Raw genomic sequence first — 20733 nt, 5'->3', positions numbered from 1 at the left:
CAAGTGATGCAGTCTCCTTGGCCGGTCACAAAGTCTAATCACCATTTGGGTGGAGAGTGATGATTTCTAACTGCCATTGAAATCCACATGTATTTCCAGTACGGAAGCAGGAACATCCACAGGGATATAGACAGCAGGTCCCAGCTAGGGTGGGCCAGCAGCTTCTCCAAGTCAGTCTCTATAGGGGCTGTGAAATCATCAGGTACTTGGAAGAACTGAGGACTGAAAACAATCCCTGAAAAAAAATCTGTGATAATGATTGAGTTATATTTAAGAGGCTCCTTTGTACTAAGTAAATGCAAATAGTTTACACGGAAAATATTTCCCATTAAGATCATTTCTACATAAAATGCTAACAGATTGAGATTATGACTGTAATGATTATTTTTATTACTGGTTTGCATTTAAATGGCATGAATTTCCCCCTACTGTTCTCTCTTTGGGTTAAATCAATAAAACCTATTAAGAAGGTTCATCTTCCTCTAAGATTCCTCCCTCTCTTCTTTCTGTCTCATCTCCTCCACTGGTGCCCTTTTTATCCACCCACAACCAGAGATTTTTCAGAGCTGCCTCCACGATATTGGTGCCGAGGATTTGAAATCCCCTTTGGCAGAGCAGAGTGAATCCGGTCTTTTCTGAGATGGGGGACTACAGAGGAACTCAAGTGTTTTCCCTTCCCTCAGCTTGGGCCATATTGCCAGGAAATGAAGTTGAAGTCATCTCTTTGCTCCTCTTAGCCTCTCCCCTCGTGTTTTAACATAGAAGCTATAGCTGGCTGTATTCCTGTACCTCCTCAGCTGTGAATGCTCTTGTTGTGCTCCTTCAAACACTGGCTGTGGCTCACCGAGGAGGTGCTGGATTTCTGTTTGGAGAGGAATTATCCTGGTATATACACAGCAAAAACCATTAAGACGCTGACCTTTAAATTGGGCTTCTTCCTGCTCATGTAGAGAGGAGGTGGGTTGAGTGCCCAAATCTTATTCATTTTAATGACAAATCCCTCACAGAGAGGCTTTGAAATGCTCGGCGTTAATGCAATTCGCCTCCCTCAGCTGCAGCTCAGCTTTACTGTGCAGGGGATGTCTCTGCTTCCCTTTCACAGTGACAGACCCTACAGGTTTGCTCCATAACTCCTGTGCCCAGGGACCACTGTGTATGGATTCTTGAGCTTAGGGCAGTGCTTGTGCAGGGATCTGCATGCTTCTTAATCAGTATCACTGACCTTTTTTTCCCCCATTACTCTCAGCATCCGTTTTTTTTTATCCCTAGCTTAATTTGCATAGGTCTCATGTTATCACTGTTTTTGCTTTGTCCCTGTTATCCCATTACCCTGGATAATCAAAGTTGGCTGTAATGGAAACAGCAGAAACAATTTGCTTACCCTTCTATTACAAGATATTCCCTCTACTAAGTCTGAGAATACCTGCAGTTCTATGGTAATGCTAATTAACTGTGCATACATATAGAAAGTAAAGCAAACGACACCAGGATCCTTTGGGATGGTGGGGATTAAAGAAAGATAAGATGTTATTCTCCTCTTTCTCTGTGTTTCAGTGTCCCTACCCTCAATGGAAACTGCTTTGCACTTATAGAATAAAATGCAATACATGGTGGGAGGAGTCACTGACTCTGCAGAGAGATGGAGTTGGAAGGAGCAGAGTTCTCTGCTAGTAAACCCACTATGAAAGAAATGATCCTTCTTGGTGTCTTGCTTCTTGCCTATTCCCAGAGTGGGGTGGGGTCTTTCCCCAGTTTAGGTCCCCAGTGCTGCAGAGCAGGGCTATATGTGGGTCCTGATTCCTTGGGACCACAGCTATCCCCCAGAGCACAACTCCAGCATCATATGGGTGTAAAACCTTCTGTCCAGCCTCAAGGACTTGTTGGAATAGTGGTTGTAAATGTCCACTGCCTGTTGCAGTGCAGAGTACCTGCTGTTGGAAGTGGCTGTTGTTTCCATCAGGATGCTCATATGTCCTTCCCACATCTTGGGTGGCTGAGACAGCAGCAGATTTAGAGCAGGTGAAAGGCCTGGGGAAAATAATGGTAGTGAAAAAAAAAGGAAAATCACTGGGAGAGGGGAGACTCAGCCATCCCTTCTCATTTTGCACCGCATAGTGCCTTGGGCTCCAGCTCACCTGTGTCCATATGTGGAGATCTGTGGGGCAGTCTCCCACCATTAGTGTGCAACAGCCTCTAAAAGTCTCAGCTAAACAAAGAGTGACTTACGCAGCCAGGCATGCGTGAAGGGCTGTCAGAGCTCTCCATGCAGGAGAAATCCCACTCGAGTCCACCCACCAGCTCCTTGCTGAGTTCCCCAGCATCATGGACAGACACCTCCATTGCACCCCAGTGGAGCATCTTGGACTGGCCCTGGAGCCACAGGCACTGACACAGTGTCCCTGGATATATGGAATCTCTGCTACTGCCACCCCACTGGGATGAAAGCTCCAGGAGCCTGGTTAGACAGCTCTAGCACTACCTCCACCCCTGAAATTGTGAGGAAGCTGTTATTTATCTGTGCTCTGATAATCACAGTACCTTTGATGCAATACTCATGTTTGGGATTTTACCACATCTCTCATCCTCCAGGTCTGTCAAGGAGCTTTACACAGCCATGACTCAGAGAGAGGCGTCAGTGGAGAGAGTCTGTAGATACAGCCAGCAGCTGTCATGTGGAGGGTATTAATAATATATATGCAGGTATATATGCATGACCTCCCTTCCTGAATGGCACCCACTCCTTTAAAAGTTCCCTGTACCATGGCATGGCTCTGGCCATGCCAGAGGGCTGGGATTGCACAGACATCACAGACACCTGTCCAAGGTACATGGGGATGGGCAATGAAAGGGCTGATGGGGGTGGGGGCTCGGTGCTGCATGTCTCTCCTTGTCTGCTTGGAGCAATGTAATAACTCCTTCCTTGTCACTGAAACCTTCAGTGCTTGTTGCTCACCATCACCCTGTGTGGGGTGCTAAGACTGTAGGCTCCAAAGTGCCTTGCTCTGCTCACAAACCTGGTGATATTTAAGATGCTTTGAAACTGTGCCCATGGTATTCATCATTTAAAGCAACTCAGGTGCAGGTTGTTGGTACAAAGGGCTTTTAAGGTGCTTGGGTGAAAGCCAAAGAGTTTTTCAGGAGCAGTCAGGGCCCAACTGGCTGCTCACCCAGGGGCTGAACAGAGCCATGCTGTGCCTTTCAGGTGCATTATCCCAGCAGAGAGCTCAGTCCTGAAATACCTGAACCTCAGCAGAAGAGGGGAGACTCAGATTTGAGTGCTGGCTGAAGTCAGCCCCTAAATCAAGCCCTTTGTCCCAATGCCAGTCATCTGAGACATTTTGGTTCTGATCAGGCAGCACAAGCTCTAATTGTAAGAGTGGGCTTAAAAATGAAAATGTAACATGAGTTTGACTTGTAGGAAGGAATGCTTAGGATTAGAGATGGGACAGTGTATCACTACGATCAGATGGGAATTTCTTGTTGATTTTACATAGCTGAGTCAAAGGTAAACTTCCTATTAACTTCCCTGAGAGAGTCTATAATGATTTGACCCTTAAAATTAAAGATCTGGAGCTACCGATGCCAGCGCAGCCTCCACCAGTGGAGTTCAAGCAGCACGCTGAAATAGCCAGCAGCTTTCAACAGCAATTGCACTCAGAGCTGTTCTGTCTCCTCAACTCCTGACATCATTTGGGGAAAAAAAAGGCAAAGGTTGAATTCACAAGTTTTGTTTCTCTGCAGTTCAAAGGATACGAGAGCCTGGATTTTAATTGGCACCGAGTTCTCCCAACTGGTACCCAGAACAGTCCTGAGAGTGACACCCAGCCAGACAGGAGGGGGGAGGCTGTTTGAAGTGCTGGGTGCCTGCCACCCATCTGAAGGTACTCGGAAGTCTCCTTGCCAGATCTGGGGGCAGAGGAGCTTTGCTTCGTTTCTGATCATTAATGCACTGGTTTCTTCTCTGGTTTCTTTCCACTGATCTTCTCTGTGCACAGTCCAGGGGGAGCCACATGTTGAGTGGTTTGTGCTGGAGATCAGCAGAGATAATGAAGCTGTTTTCTTACCCTTCCCGTTTCCTGACAGTGCAGCTCTGCTGGGTCCTGTGTTTGTGCCCAGCACCAGGGTTGGAGCCTGCAGAAGGCAAATGCTCTGCAAGCATGGACTGCATGTCCCTACTGAGAGGGACTTGGGGCTTGAAAATCCCTTCTTGTTTGAGATCTAACAAGGGTGTCTTTCTTGGCTCCCTTCTCATCTGCCCCAGAGCAGGAAGGCTCTGTGGCTTCTACAGCCTCTCTGAGCAACAACTCCATCTGATGATTTCTTTAATGCTTAGAATGGGGTCCCACCTCCTCCTCTCTGCAAGTTCAGCATCACTCACACCTTTCTGGTTGCCTGCTTTGCCTGACCTCACCTCTCCTTCCTGAGCTGGCTCATGGCTTTGCATCCTTGCAGGCTTCCTCATCCCTCTGTCTTTCCTGCTCGTTTGTGATTTGACCTCAGGAAAACACCATTACATATGCCCTCTGCTCTGTGCTCATTGTGCTCCATACAGATACCTGCTTTGCCCCAGGCACCATTATCATTTCCACCATCACAGTCTCTGTAAGTCCTGTGCAAGACAAAAACCTCAGCAAAGCATTGTCAGCCTGGCCCAAGCCAAGCTGTCAGTCCCAAAAGCCTGGTAGGGTGGGTATAGTTATTGCTAGAAAGCTTTATATTTACCATGGCCTTTCTGACATTACAGTAAATGCATTTCAGAGCCCAAGAAGTGTAAAAATAAACCTCAAGGAAATCAAGACAGCTAATTAGCCAAAGGTTACTGCTGGGCTCTGTGACTGTCAGCCCTTTTGAAGTTCTCCTTCACACAGGCAGATGTGTGTGCAGTGCTGCTGCTCCTTTGAATAAATGTCTTGGTTTCCAGAGTGGCTTCATAGCTGGATGTGACTAAACACATGTGAGGCCTGTCACAGCAAGCCTGGGCAGGATGCTCATGTCCTTTAACCCTGCACTTCTCTTGTCCTGAAGAGCATCACATCTTGTGGAGTGGCTGATCAGCGTTGTGCTGCCTCCCAGCCCCTCATGAGCTGGAGTGAGCTGGGAGGTGAGGAAAAGCCAGGGAGCTGCCTGTTTGCACATGGAGATGCTCCTTTCCCTCTGGTGTCTCTGCCCTCTGCAGAGGTCACAGATTGCTGGTTGGCTGCCTGGGCTGGGCTGAAGGTTGCAGTGGTTTTCCTGTGTTTGGATGGTGCCATTGCTGGAGCACATCCCCCAGCATATCATGGTCTCACCCCATCACTGCAGAATGTCCATCATACTGCAGTATCCAATATTTTTTGAGGATAAGCATCTTTGTGGAGCTGAAGGTACACCAGACATCACAAGAGGAAGGAGAGTGGGGGTCCAGGCTGAGATGAGAGCTGAGGGAAGGATATAATTACCATGCCAGGAGAAGCTAAGCTGGTCATGACAGCGGCCTAGGTGGACTTGGGTGCTGGGTCCAGAGGGGTCTTTTGTTCATATTTGGGCAGAAGTGCAGTGAAGGACCCCTTGGACTTTGAGCCATGTCCTTTCAGCCCAGCTATCCCCCAGGCCCAAGTTGTGTGAGCTTTCTCTCCCTGTCGCACCAAACTGCTCCACACAGAGATCAGTGAGAGTTTGGGCACAGTGACCTTATAGAAATCACCAGAACCATCTGTGTTGCTCTCTCCCTTTTCCTCTCAGGTTTTCCTCATTTCCTTGTTCTGCTTTTTTTGGGCTCAATTTCTCCTTGGAAAACCATTTTGCAGCTTCCTCTTCCCTCTCTGCCGGTTTCTCCTCTTTCTTCCTGCTGTTTCATTCCCGCTTGCAGCTCGTGCAGAGTGTCATGTGTTTGCTTAGCATTGCTCCTCCTGGAACGTTAATTTGCTGCTTGTTTCCTTACAGACTTTACACCACAAGTTGGGGCTTTGTGTGCATGTGTGTGTGTGATTCAATTAAACAAAACACAATAAAATCAGGGAAAATAGAGAGAGACACAGACAGTGATTCCCTGCCCTCTGAGGGCTAAGCCTGTCTGCCTGTGAGCTCAGCCCCAGCATGGCTTTCTGATGTTGCCACGTGGATTTCCTTGTAGCAGCCCTCTGGATCTCATGCTTGGGTTTTCCATCCCTCTGCCGGGACTCTGGGACAGCAGCTGCTTCTGCTCTGCTGTCAGGAGCTGGGGCTGCTCCATCAGATGAGGTGAACCTCAAAGGAGCTCACTGTTCATTTTAAATAATCCCTGAAATGCTGAGGCATCTCCAAATGCTCGGCCTCCTCCATCCCTCCATTCACTCTCTACAGCTCAGTCCCAGCAGCCCTCAACTGGGACTCATCCTCCAAGCGTCCCCCTTCCCTCCTCCAAGCCAGCAACTTCCCTGTCCTGCCCTACCCATGACCCTTGTCACCCTCCTGGGTAGCAGATTCCCCCTGTGCTAAGATTAAGCCTCCTCCCATATCACCCATTCCCCTTGCAGTGCAAAACCTGAAAAGCAGCAGCTGCTCTGTGGTGGGCTTTGTCTCCTTGCCTGGCTGGTGGGACCTTCCCTTCCACTGCCTCCTGCCCTTTCCTCCCTTGCTGCCTTCCTGCCTTGTTTTCTTCTCCCTTTCCCTCTCTAATCCATTCATGCTGTCAATGTGTGCTGTCTTAGCATTCTTTACTCCCAGTCCCCTCCCCGGCAGGTTTCTCGCCTCTCCCAGTGTATGTGGGTGTGGGTGTCTCGCTCCCCTGGAGAGCCAGTTCCTGCTCACTCAGTCCCCGGCTGGCTCCCTGGCTCTGCAAATTTATTCCCTGAATCCAGCCTCTCTCCCCGGGTGAGCCGCTGGCTGTAAATCTTGACGGCTAAAGTGGGTCAGTGCGAGTGGAAGGAGGTGGTCCCGGGAAGGGCAGAGGGAGAGCAGGCATGAGAGGCCACCCCTGCCAGATTACAGGGCGGGTGGCAGAGAAGCAAGAGATGTTCTTAAAAAGTTAAGGTTTCAAGGGTTTTAAAATGCACATGAAATGTGATTAACGAAATCCTGGCACTCAATACCCTCTCCTTAAGAAAAAATGCTGACAGCAGAAGTGACCTCCCCCCTTTCTGATAGCAGCCCCTGCCACACAGAGCCTTCCCTAGGAGGGGCCTTTTGCTTCAGAAAGGGAAATACCCTAAGGAGGGCAGACCCTGATCAATGTATTAGGGCTTGTGCCTGTTGAACAGGGCAATTTCCTCTTGCCCAGATACCCACCAGCCACCCTCTGGTTGGGCTCCAGAAATGCTGTAGGGAGATGCTCCATCTGCCATCTGTCCCTTCTGTATAACCTCAGAGCTCCTTCTTTCACATCTGGATGACTCCTTCTAGTACCAAGGGACTATCCTTATTTTTGACCTATCCAATGCCTAATGAAACAGCAGGAAGAGGTGCCTCCTCATCCTCTGGGTCAAGGCAATTGTGGTGGCTGTGAGGTGACACTGTCACTGACTCCTGTGTCTGGTGTCTGCATGCCCAGCAGAGGCAGGGTGGATGTAATAGCACACCCCTTAGTTTTGGCCCCTGGCTTTCACAGGCTGAGGTTGTCCTGTCACTTAGTCCGTGTGGACGTTCTTGCAGAGCAGAGTCAAAAGATGGGGCCAACTTCCCTGGTGTGCAAGAAGACAAGGAGCTGCCTTGTGGAGCAGAGAACCCAGGGCTCATCTACAGGGCTTGACCAACACCTCCACATGTGGACCTGTGGTTTCCACACTTTTGTCCTCATGGACCACACGCATCCACAGCACAGGAATAATTTTTAGCTGACAACAGTTCTGCAGAATTTCCTGTGCATGCAGCCAATGCACCTGGAGCCATTCCCAGATGTCTCTGCTCATTAATGCCCCCTTAGCAATTTTCTGAGGACCAGCATCCATCTCCAGCATTAAAAACAGTCCCTTCCTCTTTGATTTATGGATATTAATCCATGCCAGCAGGCAGGAGGCATGACATGTCTACATAATATATTCATTATTAAATTGGTTTTGTTCCTTTTCTTTCTCCTCCATCTCCAAGGCTGCACCTTTCTTATTTCTCTGTAACATTTGAACCTTCATGCTGCACTCAGAAGGACAACTTCCAGCATGGAGCAGTCGGCATCACTTGGTAGGTCAGCCTTACAAGTCCGTGCTTCCTCACCAGTGGCTGCACTCAGACTCCAGCAGAGAGAAGACCCTCTTAGCCTCACCTCCAAGAGTATGGCTGCTCCAGAGCTCTGCTCAGAGTAACTGGTGCTGTGGCCAGGGCTGTGGGATGTCAGTCCCACATCACTTGTGCTGATCATTGCACAGGACAGGCCAACTGCGTGAGCCCACTGGCAGCTGTGCCTGAAACAGTGCCCAGGCAGGGATCCAGCGAGTGTGAGTTTCTTCTGCAGCCATCCAGATGCTGGCTCCAGATCAGTAGTGGCTAATGCTGTCCAGGCCTCTGATGCAGGGACTGAAACACAGATAAAAGAGTGTTCCCTCTGTCGGCTCCAGTCTTCCACCTGCTCAAGCCACACTCCTGGCTCTGGGTTGGCAGCCACCTTCTCAGCTCACTGATGACTTCTGTGGCACCGTGCTGTTCCCAAAGTACATGACAGATCAGATTTAGCAGCCAGCCCTTGGCTTCCAGTGATCTCACTGTACTATGGCCTGGGAAGAGAGGAAAGAAAGATCTCAGGACCTTGGCATGGGGCTGCTTTAATTTTCCTTTCATATGTCTGTGCTGTATGAGAACTCAGCCTGCTCTGCACCCTCTGGGCAGCCTGGATGCCTGGTGGCAATGTTCTTGATCCTGCTGAGATGTACCCTGCTCCCCCATGGTAATTCCTGCAGACCCATCTCCTTGCTCCAGTCACTTGTTCTGGTCAAGGAGTGGAGGGCAGGCAGTTTTGGGGATCCCATCCTTCTACTTCCAGGTCCCTCAGAACATGCATTGCACATCTCTGGACCTTGGTACCAGCAATGTGACAGCTGTCATGGGAAAGTGAGCTAGTTATCTCAGTTATCCCCCTTGATAATCCAAATCCAAGAAGTCCCTGCAGCTCATACAGCTGCCCACCCATCTGTCCTGGACCATATTTTCACCTCTCAGCAGTACCTTCACAGGGACAAGTGACAGGTGACCTTCACAGGACACTGTGCACTGGTGTACTCTGTGCACACCGGGTCCTCTCTGGAACTGGTGCTTTTCTCTGTTTCTTAAAAGTAATGGAAAGACAGGCTTACCTGAATGGCTGTGCCCCTTCTAACACAGCCTGTCCCATCCTTGCTTTTTATCTCCACCCAGGCATATCCAGGTTTCTTCACCCAGGTTTCTCCAGACCTCCTGTCACCCTGCCATAAAGCAGCAGTTAGAGGATAAGAATGCAACTAGAAACTGATGGCATCTCTCTTTGCAGCCTGGCTTAGCTGAGGCTGCCCCAGATTTCCTCCCTCTCTCCTGCCCACAGCCAAAGAGATTGTCCCCACTTGGTACTGCCCACACATCCCTGCAGCTCCTCCGTCTCCCACTGCTCCCAGGAACAGCAGTGAGGGGAAGCAGCAGGACATTAGCAACTTCAGGAGCTCAAGAGCAGCTTGAAAAATACTTGTGTTCTTCTGGTAAATATGAATTTGTCCCAGTGGTAATAAGGCTGTTTTTGTTCAGCAGGCTCTTAGCAGTGATTATTGTTGTTTTTCAATTTAAAAACCAGACGGTCTATTTATAATGTATAGTATGTGGACTGAGATTTTTTTTTTTCTTCTCTTTAACCCAGCCTTTAAAACATGCTCTCATCTCCACTACTACAATCCAAGGAAGCAGAGGGTTTTCTGTGACCTGCAGAACTCTTGAGTTGAGTGAGAAGTAAACCATAGTTAGTGGAACAAGGCTGCAGTGATGCTTTGGGGAACTGGTGAAAGATGCCAGGTGGGAAAGGTTTGGGGATGTAGCTGGGAAGTGCTTTTGGTGGTGTTGGAAGGGCTCTGGACAGGTGCAGAGTAGTTGGACTACCATGGCCAGACTGCTGTCCATCTTTTTCTCTCTTGTTCAAAGCAGGAGTTGATCAGAGTGACATCAGCACCATCCACAGCACAGAGACCAGCAGAAATGCCAGACTCCAGTCTTTGGCACAGGCTCCAAGTTGGCAAAGACCCCGGAGAAGTAGCTGATGCCCATGGGTGCAAGCTGATGTTGAGAAGAACAGTGGTCCCAGGGGTGCATTAAGGGATCCAGCAGGACACTGATGTGGGTTCTGGCCTGGGCTGACAAGCTCTTGCATACACTATATGAACATCCCTACATGTTTTGGGCATTGGCCCAGTGTTGGGCTGGCATGGCCCCTTCCAGTCTAAGAGCATGCCAGCCTTATGTACTAATCAGCTGCAGGGCTTGCTTTGAGTTGCCAGTGCCAGACATTAGGAGACACTGAACACTGAGCACAGAAATGCTGTAAGACAACTTGTTGTAGCAGCCTTGAAGGCGACGTTCTGGGTGCTGTTGAGTGCTCCCATACAGGATGTGGAGTTCTTTGGCACCTGGGTGCAGTGCTCTCTGTGCACAGTCCAGCATCACCACCAGGACTGAACAGGAGAGAAAATTCACACTTGCATGTGAATGAGTCCCTGTTGGCCAACCTGCAGCTCACCCGTTGACCCAAGAAGCTTCTTGTGGCAGACTTTGCTGCAGACAGGTGTTCTGAAGGCCAGGTTACCCTGAGTTTGCAGCCAGGCTGGAGGCCATGACTCTGCTGCCTCTGCCATGCTGAGGCTGCTGTTTGTTCCCCTTCTTACTGCACCTTATCTGACAGTGTTCCTGTCTCCATTTCCCCACACAGCCCCTTCTATGCCACCGTTTAGTTATTTTCTTAATTAAATATAGATTATGGCTCTGGGAATAAGGGATTATTACTTATTCATAAGCTACTTAGATTTTAAAGTGTGTGCAGAGTAGGGCTTATCACACGTCTGTCTCTGCATCATTACCATGGCAAGGGCCAAGGTGAGCTCCTATGGCTGTCAAGACTTTACCCAAACCTCTCTCTTCTTCTCTCCTCATGACCTCCACACCTGAAGGAGCTCTCCCACCTATTCCTTGCTGTCCCTTTTCCACTTGAGGCTTGCCAGCCTTTTCCCAAGGAAACCATTTTCATTGCCCCCTCCCAAGCTATTCCAGACCCTCCATCACACCTCTGCTTTTCCCCCTGGCCAGGTTTGTTTGCAGCTCTCTTCTGAAGCTCAGCTGTTTCACCTGCCCCCCTCCCCCCACCCAGAAAAAAAAGGGGACTCATCAGAAAGCAACTCTGCAGGAGGTGCTTTTTGCACCCCTCCTAAGGGGCAGAAGGAGGCAGGGGAAGGTGTTTTTGGAAATCTTGTGGAAGAAGCAGAGGGAGGTGAGTGTGGTAGGAAGGTGGATGCTGTTGCAGATCCATAATGTTTGTCCAAATCCTTGTGCTTCTTGTGCCCAAGAGGAAGGGTTGGGAGTTGTTCCTTCCAACCTGGAACAAGCAGCAGCTTCCCAAGATTCTTTCTCTGCCCTAAAGAGTGGAGCTGTCCAACCTCTGGGTAATAATAACAACAATAACAGTAAAACCGTCTCACCTGGTTTGTGCACACCAGGGTGCATTTCTGTCCACCTTACTCCAGTTTCTGCTGTCCCCAAATAGTGCCATTAATGCCTCATGCTGCAGGGCTCTTCCTGGTCTGCTGGGCAAGCCCCCAGGTGGGAACAGGGCAGCTCATCACACGCTGGCCTGAAAGGAAAGAGGGACCATTAAATCCCAGTCCTCATCTCCCCTCCATCCTCCAGCTCCAGGGCTGTCCCCAGGGCTGCAGCAGGGTCCCAGCATCTCTCAGCAGGTATCCCTGCTGTCACCCTTGGGGAACCATTAGCATTCCATCTTCCTTGTTCCATCTCCTTCTGTGGCTTCTGCTCCTTGCCTGGCTGAGGTGGCAGCATGAGGCTGTTTCTGTGTGAGCCAGCCTATCACTTCCATCCTCCACTGTCCCCCTGCCTCTCATGTGTTTTTTTCCGACTATTTTAAGGACTAATGCAAAGTCCTGGCTTGATAGCCCTGAGGTCTAAAGACCTTTTGTCAACAGAGCAGATATAAGACAAGCTGCTGCAAGATTCCTCAGAGCAAAATGATCTTGATAAATTGGAGAAATGGCCTGAAATCAATACACTGAAATTCAATAAAGTCAAGTGCAAAGTGTTGCACTTAGGAAGGCAATATCAAAATCGCAGATATAAGATGGGGAAGGACTGGTAAGCCAGCAGGAGAGTGGCCAAGGCTTGAGTGGTGGAGTAGCTCTCAAACTGAGCAGCAAACCTGGTGCTTTAGGAAGGGAGAGCAAAGGCACAACTTGCCCACAGATATATTAATAGTTTCAGATGGAAGACAGCAAGGTAATTTATTTGGCTCTATTTAGTGCTAGTGAGGCATCAGCTGGAGACATATATCTCCAGGTTTTGGCATCACAACTCTGAGAGGGATTCAGACAAATGGAGTGAGTTCACAGAGTTTGGAAAACATGACCCAGGAAGATGGACTGAGGGAACTGGTTTGTGCTCCAGGACAGAGACAACTGAAGGTGGGAGGATGTATAACATTCATCAGTGTGGAAAAAAGCAGTTATAAAAATGATGGTGATCAATTTGTCAAGGGTTGGACAAGCTGTAATAGGCTTAAACTGCAGCCAAGAGGTCTTGGGTTAGATGCTCAGGAAAAGCTTCCTAAGGACAAGGTTGGCTGAAAGCCTGTGCAGGCTGCAAAGGGGATGTGTGGGAGCCCTGTCCTCGGGAGAGCTTCAACAACCAACTGAAGAAGCATCTGCATGGAGGTCACCTCCATAACAGGGATGAAGTTTCACCCCAAGCAGGATTAGCCCTGTCCTTGGGGTTACCAGGTGGAGACAAGCAGTTTGCTTTCTTTCATCTCACGCTCTCTTACCAGCCATACCAGGGCACCTAGGTATATTTAAACACACATTAAATTTATCCACTTCTCCGTTTGGCTTACACCACAAAGTGGAAAAGCAAATAAGAGAAACCAGAGAATGAAATGGTCAAGCCACATGTCTCTAAGGATGCTTTGCTTCTCTGGACCAGCCACACATCCCCATGGCTTCAGCCCCACTGACTTGGTTTTTGGTAATTTGGTGGCTAGCTGCAACTCTCCTCCAGATCAATCCCTCTCAATTGCCTTTTTTGATCATAATTAATGTTTGCTGTGTAATTACATTGATTTTTAATGTACTCTGAGAGACGAGGGGAATTCGTAGCCTGAACGTGTGATAGAGGGAGGGGGCAGGACCTTAACTCTCGCTGTGCTGAAGGGGAGAGTGGTGGGGGCAGCACCGAGGATGTGCGAGGCGAGATCTCCTCAAATACCCTGTGTTACACGGGGGTGTTACCGAGCTGCAGTGACAAAGGGCAGGACATGGAAATGTTTGCTTTGCTGCTCCTTTATTCCCCATCCAAACCTCTCAGCCGGCCCCTGCTTTCTACCTGCCAGCCCTGGTTGTCTGCAGCCCCAGCAACCCTGTTTCCATTACCGAGCTCAGCAGGGAACAGGGTTTTATTTATTTACCAAGTCACGGTGGGAAGAGGGATTTCAGGGCAGCCTGAGCTTCCCAGAGCTGTGAGTAGTGGATAAAACCTCCTTCAGCTTTGTACAGGGAGGCTCCTGCAAGGAAGAAACCTCAGCCTGTGCACAGCTGAAACTGTGTCCCCACTACTCCTTGCTCGCCCATGCTACCAGCAGCCTTGTCATGAGCTTGTAGAAATGTAAGAGGCACCCGTAAGCCTCCCAGGCTGCTCTGTGGTTTCTGAACAACCAAACTGTTACAGCCAGCACCTGCACAGCAAGGCCTGGGAGATGCTGCAAGGAGACAGCTTTCAGTAGGAGCTGCCTCAGCACTCAGGGCTGTCAAAGCCATGAGGATTTGAGTGGCAAATGAGCCACTGAGCAGTGAGCTTAAGGATCCCCTTACTCATGGTAAGAACTACCTAGGGGGTGCTGGGCTCCAGACCTTAAGATGAAGGAGAAGGATTCTGGGCTTTCAGCCATCTGGGGTGTCTGCTGCCTTCTGGGTTTGGGTGTTGTTTTTTTTTTTTCTGTGTCCACAGCTGGCAATGCCAGGGCTGTGGCAGCTCCCCGTGCCTCGTGCCACAGCACGGGTGGTGACATCTCCCAGCCCACATCTGGGATGCTGCAAATGTGCAAATGTTTGTCAGAGCAGGGATGGGCAGGGCAGGTCCCCACAGCAGCTGTGTAAATGGCAGAAGGGCAGTTTGTATTCTTGCTGCCAACAGCCCCCTTGGGCTCAGCAAATACCAGAGCAGTAAGTCACTGTGGTGGCACGTGCTGCTGTAAAGGGCTGCTGTAAGAGGAGGACGAGCCTTGCCTGTGTCCGCCTCAGGGAGCAGGCAGCTCCTGGGCTAGAGCTGGAGGCAGCCACAGAGTGGGTGCCCAGCAAGGACTGGGGTGCAAACACTGCCCACAGTGCTGATGGAAAGGCCAAATGCCCTTTGGCACCTCCTCTTACCATAACACCAGAGCTGAGTTGGCAGCCCAGCTCTCCATGTGAGTGCCAGCAGCATTTCTTCAGGTGAATCATTACAAACTCATCACCTGCTCATCTCTAAGCTTTCTCCTTGTTTGAAGGGATGTCTCTCATATTTTTTTCATGGCATCTTGTTTTCCATTCCCTGTTAATTACGTGCCCTCCAAGCATCATTCTTGCCTGAGCTGTTCAGAGGAGGCCACATAGCACCAGCTCAGCATTGCCCAGATGAGAATGCTGTGACAATCGCTGCTGAAAAGCAGCCTCGTTGTGCACAGGTGTTGTTAAACAGCCACAGATGTTACACATTTTTTTCAATTAAAACCCCATAAATTAAAAAAAAAAAAAAAAAAAAAAAGAGGCAAGGGCTTTGCTCAGCAGAGACAAAGGAGCAAGCTGTCAGTGGCATTGTGCTGGGCACAGTCACCTCTCCGGGCGAAGGACGCTCAGCTGGTCCCACAATGCAGCAGCCGAACATCTGTGGGGACCTTGTGTTGCAGCAGAGGTGTGAGGAACGTTTGATTTCTGTGTTGGTGAGCGGCCATCAGCCCTGCTGCTCCCACCTCGTGCTGGCTGGCATTGTGGACAGGTAGGACCAGTCCTGGAGCTGCAACTGTTGACGGCCACCTTGCTGGGTGGATGTTGCAGGACTTGGGAATTAGCCCTTTAAGTAGGCTGCAAGCCCATTGGTACAGCAAAAGTTTTGTCTTTGGGGTTTGACAGACTTGGTGCATGGAGGTGGCTCTCCCTTTTGTGTTGTGTGCGTGCCCTAAATGCAATTATTTGGCTCCTACCATGTCTGATATTATTATTGTTCTTGCTATCTTTGGCACTTTTATGGCCCCATCACCATAGTAACTGAGCATCTCAAAACCCTGTGAGGAGGGAATAACATTATTCCCGTTGTAGAGTTGAGGGACGAGCACAATAGCAAGGCATAGAGCTGGAGACACGGGAGGACTTGGGTCCATCCATGGCCAGGGACTTGGGTATTATACTCCTGCTGCTTCAAATTTTAAGCAGTCACACTAACTTTTCCTAGTCAGCCCCTGGCCATGTTTCAATCCCACTTCTCTTCCTCATTCCATGAGTTAGTCCAATTACAGCCTCCACCCAGAGCTGCTCCCTCCTGGGCTGTCTTTTGCTTCCCACTGCCTGTTGACCACCAGGTGATGGGCACTGCCCAAGGCAGGGGAAATGTTGGTTTGCTCTGCTGAAGACCTTTCCTTTGCACAGACTATTTGAATGCATCTCAGGCCAGCCCCTACTCCTACACATCTTTAATATTGAATGAAAAACAGAGTAACGTCAGAGCCAGACATGTCAGATCTTCTTCATCCCTGACCTCTTCCAGACTAATTTCCACCCTGGGGGTTTAGCTGGGAGACAGCCGATAGAGAGTCAGAAAGAGGGATTTGAAACCATGTCTGCTGCAGCACAAACTAAAGATTCAACAGGTAAGGGTAAGCCAGTGTGGTGGCCAAAAGACTGGATTTCTACCTACTGGCCTCTGGCCAGGCTATTCTCCCCTCCCTGGGCACCTTCTCCCAGTGGGATGAGGCTGCTCCCTCCCTGGCTTCCCCCACTGCCAGCTCATGGCTTTTGGTGTTGCCATCACATTCCCCAACACGTCAGCTCCTTACTGCCTTCCCTGCCTCAGGTTGTTCTAGAATAAAGCAATCTTCAATTATTTCTCTCCCTATTTCCCCCCTTTTGTGCAATATATCATTTTTTAATTAAAAAAATGCCTTGTGGAAGTGTAACAGGCTATTAAATGTTTTGGTCCATAATTAACATCAAACTCTTGACTTAAAATCTTTGTGGATTGAGTGAGCTCCATTAGCTGTCACAGAAATAATGCTGCACAACTCTTGGAAGCCCATGGGCTTCAAATCACCCTTATTCCCCTGCAGAGGAGGAAAAAAAAAGCCCTCACCAGAGACTCGCTGCTCCTCTCCCTGCACTGTGAGCCACTCTGGGGCGAGCAAACCCCCCTTGCACCCAGCAATTCCCTCCGGGAAGGATATCAGAGTCCAGTGACAGCGGGAGTCCCATCCCTTTGCACAGGGGAAGGCAGGATGCGATCCTGGAGGGAAGTTATCTCCCTGCACAAATCACTCCCTGGTAAATACAGCAGCAGTGGTGCTGGTGGCAGGCAAAGATAACACCGCGCTGCCTCTCACGGGGATTGGCGTGGTGGGGGGGAACCCCATTGCGGTGACAGGCACGGCTGATGGGGTGCTCTTGCAAGCAGACAGGACTGGGCATGAGTTTACTGGGGACTTGCAGCACGTTTCTCACCCTCCTTCCCAGCTCCCGGGGGAAGGATGGCAGCTGGCAGGCTGCCTTGTGGTTTTGCGCTCGTGTTGCAGGTTGGAGACAAACCCCGTCGGAGGAGACAGCAGGGTCCTGTGTGTTGTCCCTGCAGCATGAGCTCAGCAGGCACCACATTGCAGCTTGTACTGAAGGTATCTCCAAATCACTGCCCAGTGCAAGCTGCCCCCCACCTCCAGGCCAGGTGTAGGGTGCTCGACTTCAACAGGTCCCTGATCAGCATTACTGATGCATGTCCCAGGCACACATTCGCTGCCTTCTCCAGAGGACTCGGGGGTTTAGGAATTACGAATCCCCTGATGTTTCTCAGCATTTGCTGTAATAAATTAATAGCATTTCAAACCCTGGATCACCATCCAGTGTTGGCTCTTAGTAGCAGTGACACATCTGTTGGGGCTGCTGGCAAATTTCAAGTGTATTCCCATTCATATTTTAAAGGTGGAAATAACATTGGAGCTGAAGAACTGGTCTTTGATACTGCTGGATTTTATGGATGACCAGCTCTTGTTTGAGCTGATGAATGCAGCTGCCACCTTGCCAATTTATGGTGTTATTCTTTCTGGGCATCTCCACTGGCACATTCATTATGGCTATCGGACACAAAGTGACTCAATTCTGTATTCTTGGCTTTCTGAATGAAGCTGGAGTTCGAAGATACCGGTGTTCTCATTAGGTCTCCTCTGTGTACTTAGCTATTAGCCTGCTCTTGCTAAGCGGCTCTGGACTGTCTTTCAGGCTTTGCTTGTGCATGGAATGAGCTGTCAGTTCAAAAACCCTTGGCTGTATTTCATAGCTTGGCTGTCACTCAAGCACCTCATAACAGCGAGGACATCAGAAGTAGACACTCTCCAAGGTATGAGAAGATGGTGAACTTTCAGCACGTTTATGCTTTTCTCTTGAGCCTGAAATGAATTTTTCCTTGAAGGATCCCACTGCAGCCCCCAGTGCTACATTGGCATGGCAGCTTGGTCATCCTCCATGATCCATCTTCTCCTTCCAGCTCCAGCTCTTGGATGAGGAGGAGAACATGAGGACAAAAGCCAGGCTCTAGTGCTGTGGAGGAGACACTCATCTCCCAAGCAAGACCTGCTTGGGACAGCACTGCCCCATGATCACAAACAAGCAAGATGTGCTGCCATCATGTCCAGAAGCCAGGCTGTGCCACAGGCACAACTAAAGTGATTGCAGTGTGGGAAAAGGAAGGCAGAAGCAGGCTTGGCTCCATGGGCTACATTAAAATGATTCCAAGTCCCAGTGCGACCCCGTTGTAGAGTGGGAAGGAACAGGCACCATCTTCCCCATGGCAGGGCTTGTCTATCCCAAAGCATCCTGGGGGTATCCAGAGTGATATTTTAATAAACTAAGTATTAGTTGCATCCCCAGTCCCCTCCTTGAGACTGATGCTGGGCAGTGAAGCTGAAAATTAATTGCTTACAGGGTTTTAATTTTTTTCCTCATTATTCCTCCTCTTTCTTCTTTTTATTTGATTCTCATCTCAGCTGCATTAAACTTTAAGTCAACAGAATATGGCATATACAGCAGGGAGTCTGCTGGCTCCCTTCTGCTCTCCTCCACTTCACCAGTTCCAGCTCTGTGGGTCAGCAGTAGCATTTGCTGCACACAGCCAAGAACCTGTGGAGAAAACAAAGCTGGGGGAGAGTCCAGTTTCTGCTGCTTTGTTTCCAACCCTGCCCAGGAGTGGAATAAACTCAAACAGGCACTGCTTCAATCAAGTCAACTTCTGCTGAGTCAGCTCCATTTAAAACTTGGCCTTTCCAAAAAACCACAACTCTCAAAAACCCTGGCCAAGGTTTTATGAGTAAATATAAAATGAATTAGGAGGCAGGTTTTAAAATAAAGGATTGCTCTTGGAATCCAGGGGTAATAATAAGTCCTCAGGAGAACACAGAATCTCTTAATCTGTGGCCCAAAGGTGCAGGGTCAGCAGTGCAGTGGAAGTGATTGAGTTGCTCTTGGACACCTTGGTGGATCCCCCATCCTGGCCACTGGCACACCAGCTGCTGCCCAGTGGGGCACAGCTGGGTTGGAAGGGTCCCTGTTTTTGTTTTCCTTTTGCCTCTCTGGTAGCAACAATCCTCTGAGCTGGCTGAACAACATCTCAAGGCAAGACTATTCACTCAGAACTGGTGATTCAACCCCACCCAACTGTCTGGAGAGGAGAGATTGGTTTCATTGTCGTTTTCAGCAAGGACATTATCAAACAGGTTTCATTTGGATTGTGTCATTTCAGCTTGTCTGTGTGGCGTGGCTGCGATGCTCCGCTTCGTTTGTGTTGCAAGCGAGTGGCTGAAAGATGAGGGGAAAAAAGAAAATCCATTTTGAAGTATTTCTTTACTGCAAGAAAAATAACCCAAAATGTTGACTTGTGCCCCCAATCTGCTACAAAATCAAATTTTGCTACCCTGAAAGTTCTCACAAGCTGAAGTGCCTGGGATTTGTCCAGCCTGCTGAAGCAACTGCTGCAGGATGATCTCACTTTGGACAGTCCAGGAGCCCCAGACAACATGCTGAAGGCACCACAAGGGCATAGGGAAGGTGCAGCCCTGCCCCAAGACAGCCCCTCTCCCCATGGATGTTTCCCAACCTGTCCCCAAACAGCATTAGTGTTTTTAGTGACAGAGCACCTCCACCTCCCAGGTAACCCACTGCCCGGCTCCACAAGCCGTTTTTGTCCTCAAGTCTAACCTGATTTCTCTGGCTGTAATTTAAGCCGATTATTTCTTGTCCTGTCCACCATGGACATAAAGAACAGATTATTCTCTTCCCCTTAGCAGCAGCCTTTTAAGCACTTGAAGACTGTTATCACATCTCTTCTTCCATCATCTCTTTTAGGCTAAATAACCCAGTTCTTTCAATCTTCCTTTGTAGGTCATGTTTTGTAGACCTCTGATCATCCTGTTTCCTCTGCGTTGCCTGCAGCAGCGCCACCTCCTTTTTGATATGAGCTGCCAATACCAGAATCTACTCCAGCATAGACCTCACCAGCCCTGAACAGATAAGAGAGATGATTTTGTGAGTCTTGCAGGCCATGCTACAGCTCATATATCCCAGGGCATTGTCTGCCTCTTGATGCGACACTGATACTTTGTGTTCAGCTTGTGACCCGCTATAAATTCGTAGACCTTTTTCTGGGGAACTACAGCTTGTAGGTTTGGGTTTTCCCATGAGGTTTTGAGCAAAAGGAAGGAATGAAGTATCCTGAACAAACGTGCTCTCTTGTGTTTGTCGGTCCTGATTCTGGTGTGTTCATGCATTCAAGGCACACTTGTGGTCAGACTTCTGACTAGGCTGCGTGATACTTGGGTTGGATGCTATTCAGTCCACGCTGAAGAAGCTTTATTGATGATTCTTTAAGTTTCTGACTCCCACTGCCTCATATTTTCTAGTGTTTTATCTCTTTTGTGCATGTCCTTTCACGGTCTAAGACATGCTTGTATTTAGCACTGGTTAATCAGCATTTTATGCAAAATATATGAGATTTTCAATTTTCTGCAGCCAACAGAGCATTGAAAAGCCTGTCTCCATCCCCCAGGACCTGTGTATAGAGTGAGCTGGGCGGTTTTCCACAACTTGACTTTTTTCCTTAGAAACTGGAGGTTTCTCTTCAGGAGGACTCACTAATGGAAAGCTGAAGGCCGGTCCCTGGGGCTCAGACCTAAAGGGACTCGGTGTGAGGACTCCAGACGATCCCAGAGGAAGCACTTCCACCACCCAGCCACAGAGTCAGTCTCCAATTAATATTTAAATCGTTTATGCAGTGTGGAACAGCCAATGCCCCAGAGATGGGGCATGACTGATCTACTGCTCAATGAGGCAAGGG

At 49.2% G+C, this 20733-nt stretch overlaps 1 protein-coding gene across 4 annotated transcripts in view; it reads left to right on the top strand.

Annotated features, from left to right (window-relative positions):
* Nucleotides 1-20733, top strand: part of ELFN1 (extracellular leucine rich repeat and fibronectin type III domain containing 1) — a 103895-nt gene that overhangs the window by 64184 nt on the left and 18978 nt on the right. Inside the window, exon 4 of one of the 4 annotated variants that reach the window (XM_050317412.1) lies at nt 2590-2700. The exons of 2 other annotated variants lie outside the window; for them this stretch is intronic. The gene's annotated coding sequence lies outside the window, so the exon portion shown is untranslated. Of the gene's footprint in view, nt 1-2589; nt 2701-3796; nt 3882-20733 lie in introns of those variants that run through there. One more of the 4 variants, XM_050317414.1, reaches the window with a different exon arrangement.

This window comes from Myiozetetes cayanensis, unplaced genomic scaffold (assembly GCF_022539395.1).
Source record: "Myiozetetes cayanensis isolate MyiCay16 unplaced genomic scaffold, myiCay2020 scf20-37, whole genome shotgun sequence".
Lineage (NCBI taxonomy): Eukaryota > Metazoa > Chordata > Aves > Passeriformes > Tyrannidae > Myiozetetes > Myiozetetes cayanensis.
This window is presented reverse-complemented; position numbering and strand designations above follow the sequence as displayed.